Here is a 4,035-nt window from a genome sequence, read left to right as displayed (position 1 = left end):
GCTAACCAAGAAAAAATGTCAACTGTTTTGTCTCTCTCACGCTTTTCTGTATAAATATGAGATGTTGAATAAAGTTGGTGTCAGACTGCGTCCCTTCGTGGTGACGTGTCTGAACCTCTCGACCCCATCTTTGTAGTCTCTTGCTTTAGTTTCTTTCTTAGCCCTGCCGTGCACGTTCTCGGGACCTGATCGACTTTGCCGGCTGGCTCCGGCACCCATGATTCACACAAAGGGCACGGGGTTAAAATTGAGGACATTTAAAAACGCCTATTAAAGAGACTCACAGACTTAGAAAAGGAGCTTATGATTGTGGGGGAGAAGGGATAGTTAGGGACTTTGGGAAGGTCATGTACACACTGCTGTGTTTAAAATGGATAACCAGCAAAGACCTATTGTGTAGTGTGTGGTGCTCTGTTCAATGTTGTGTGCCAGCCTGGATGGGAGGGGTGTTTGGGGAAGACTGGATACACGTACGTATATGGCTGAGTCCGTTCTCTGTTCACCTGAAACTACCACAACATTGTTAATTGGCTGTACCTCAATAATTGCACCCCACTCCAGTACTCTTGCCTGGGAAATCCTATGGATGGAGGAGCCTGGTAGGCTGCAGTCCATGGGGTCACTAAGAGTCGGATACAACTGAGCGCCTTCACTTTTACTTTTCACTTTCCTGCATTGGAGAAGGAAATGGCAACCCACTCCAGTGTTCTTGCCTGGAGAATCCCAGGGACGGGGGAGCCTGGTGGGCTGCCGTCTATGGGGTCACACAGAGTCGGACACGACTGAAGTGACTTAGCAGTAGCAATACAAAATAAAAAGTTTAAAGTTAAAAAAAGCTTAATAGAATATTAGAAAGTTATAAAATAAATAAATAAAAACACCAAAAGAATATTAGAAAGTTATAAAATAAATAAATAAATAAAAACACCTATTGAGGGCTGAACTGAAAATGTCAACATTTAGTGAGAGTTCCCGCATCTCAAATAATCCATTTTGTTTCAATGCTAATGGGAAGAATAAAATTGTCTTGTGTTTTTGTGTTTGGTGGGAAAAACCCCACAAATCTTAACTATTCTTTAAGACAATATGTTTGTATCTTTCAAATATCTACTGAATGTCACTCTTTTTAAAATAAGACGAATATCCTTTCACTAAAGGATATGTCCATTGAACTTTGAAAAAGGAAAGTTCTTCATTTTTCCTTCCTCAGTGATCGAGGAACATAATCTTTGTGTCAGGAAACTTTGTGTCATTGTTAAAGTGGTGACTGCACTAATTATTTGTAAAATGGGGGTGAATAGGGATGATAAATATTTTCCAAAAGTTTGTGCTTCTGAGATTCAGTGGGCAAATAATCAAGTGCCCACTTGATTAAAAAGATGTTTTAAAATTATTAAGACATAGCCTTGTAGAATCCAGAAGCCAGATGTGTATAGCCATAATATGAATTATTTAAGTGAATTTCTCTACACATAAAATGTCGTGAACAGTACCTTTAGCTTGGAGAGAAAGCCAGGTATGTCTCCTTCCATATTATTATACTCCACTGTTGCCCTTGGGCCTTTAAATTATCTTTAATGTAGATTTAGGTTCTGCCGGATGTGACTCTTACTATGACTCCCAGGGAGCACTTTCTAACCTTTACTATCAATAATATCCATGAATTCAAAGTCTTACATCCAGATGTAGGGCCAGCTGACTGGCACACCTGTCACCCTTAGTGATCACCAAAGTTGATCTGGCTGACAAGGCAGGTGACCCCCTCCATCCCACCACTCCACGTGTGTGCCTTCCTTTCTGCTTTTGCACGCTCTTGGTTCCCCAGGCCCCAAGCTCTCTCTCCTCTGAGGGACCTCCGTGAGCAGAAAGCATTTTTCCCAAGCTTATACAGCACAGTGGGTCGTGGTTGGAGAACTAAGGTTAACAGACCTTTCAAGCACACAGAACCCTTGGGGTCAGCCAACATAAGCATCCAAGGAAAGATACAGTCCCTCTTGCATGTAGCTTGTCTATCCTAGGAGATAGGGTGTATGTTCAGTCTCTCGGATTTGAGAGTGGTGGGCTGTAAAGCCCCAGGTCCTGTCTCCTGGAGGACACTATGGAAATGGCCCAAGCACAGGCAGGATTGTAAGTATTTCGAGAATCCCCGTCATGCTGTGGACCTCCAGACGGATCGCCAGGGCAGTAGGTGTGCCTGATCCATGGCAGAGATATCTCCAACTTCTCTCTCCTCTCTCACTTGTCACTTCTATTGTGTCTGTTCTTCCTTAACTACCCTCCCACGATCCCCAACTGCAGAGTCTGTTTCTTTTTGTGCATACCTCTGTGGTTATGGTAATGCAGAGATAAATGGCCTGAATTGTAAGGGGATGGCTCGCGTTCACCAAGATCTTAAGGGGTTTCATTTCCAAACTAAATATGATGGAGGGATTGAGTGGTGGCCTACGAAGCTGGAATCATCACTTTTCTTCTGGATTCTGCCCACACACGTGCATGCATGCTCACTCGCTTGGTTGTGTCCAACTCTTTGCGACTCATGGACTGCAGCCCACCAGCATCTTCTGTCCATGGGTTCTCCAGGCAAGAATACTGGCATGGGTTGCCACTTCCTCCTCCAGGGAATCTTCCTGACTCAGGGACTGAATCCGCATTTCCTGCATCTCCTGCACTGGCAGGCGAGTTCTTTATCACTGAGCCAGCTGGGAAGCCCCTTCTGCCCACAAACTGAGCTCCAAACCAGTCTCTACCTCTTGGGGGTCTCAGTTTCCCAATTATACACAGAGTGTCTGGACACAGAATTGCATAAACACATGCATAGGTGGGCATATTCTCAGGCTCCATCAACACTGGATGGGTCGCTGGTGTGTGTGGGCTCAGGAGACACAGGGGCACAGGCCTCCTAATGTGGGCGGATGCAGGTGGATCTGTAGCAGGAGTGGCCAGGACTCCTGCCGAGATCCCAGCTGAAACAAGTGGCCACGGACAGGCCCCACAACAGTGAGTGCATCTGAAACCCACCTCCTTGCACAAACACGCACTCTGGACCAAGGGCTCTGTTCTGCTCAGGAGGTAAACTCTTTGCAGTCCTCCCGCATGCAGCCTCTTAAGTACCTCACATCCTCTGGATTCCAGAGGGAAAACATAATTTTACATGTAAGTAGTTTTCAGTAAGGCAGTGGGGGTGGAAGTGACATTTACCCATGTACAGGCTCATTTCCCCCTTAGGACTAAGTGGAATAAACCCAACCAATGCAACAAGAGTTGAAGTCACATGTTGATTATGGCACATCCACACATTGAAGGTTGCTGGTTCATTTCAGTTCTGTTCAGTTCAGTCGCTCAGTCATGTCCAACTCTTTGTGACCCCGTGAATCACAGCACGCCAGGCCTCCTTGTCCATCACCAACTCCAGAGTTTACCCAAATTCATGTCCATTGAGTCGGTGATGCCATCCAGCCATCTCATCCTCTGTCGTCCCCTTCTCCTCCTGCCCCCAATCCCTCCCAGCATCAGAGTCTTTGCCAATGAGTCAACTCTTTGGATGAGGTGGCCAAAGTATTGAGTTTCAGCTTCAGCATCAGTCCTTCCAATGAACACCCAGGACGGATCTCCTTTAGGATGGACTGGTTGGATCTCCGTGCAGTCCAAGGGACTCTCAAGGGTCTTCTCCAACACCACAGTTCAAAAGCATCAATTCTTCGGTGCTCAGCTTTCTTCACAGTCCAACTCTCACATCCATACATGACCACTGGAAAAACCATAGCCTTGACTAGACGAATCTTTGTTGGCAAAGTAATGTCTCTGCTTTTCAATATGCTATCTAGGTTGGTCATAACTTTTCTTCCAAGGAGTGAGCGTCTTTTAATATCATGGCTGCAATCACCATCTGCAGTGATTTTGGAGCCCCCAGAAATAAAGTCTGACCCTGTTACCACTGTTTCCCCATCTATTTCCCAAGAAGTGATGGGACTAGATGCCATGATCTTCGTTTTCTGAATGTTGAGCTTTAAGCCAACATTCAGAAAACGAAGATCA

The sequence above is a fragment of the Bison bison genome, unplaced genomic scaffold (genome assembly GCF_000754665.1).
Source record: "Bison bison bison isolate TAMUID 2011002044 unplaced genomic scaffold, Bison_UMD1.0 scf7180017864300, whole genome shotgun sequence".
Classification (NCBI taxonomy): domain Eukaryota; kingdom Metazoa; phylum Chordata; class Mammalia; order Artiodactyla; family Bovidae; genus Bison; species Bison bison.
Note: the sequence above shows the minus strand (reverse complement) of the source record.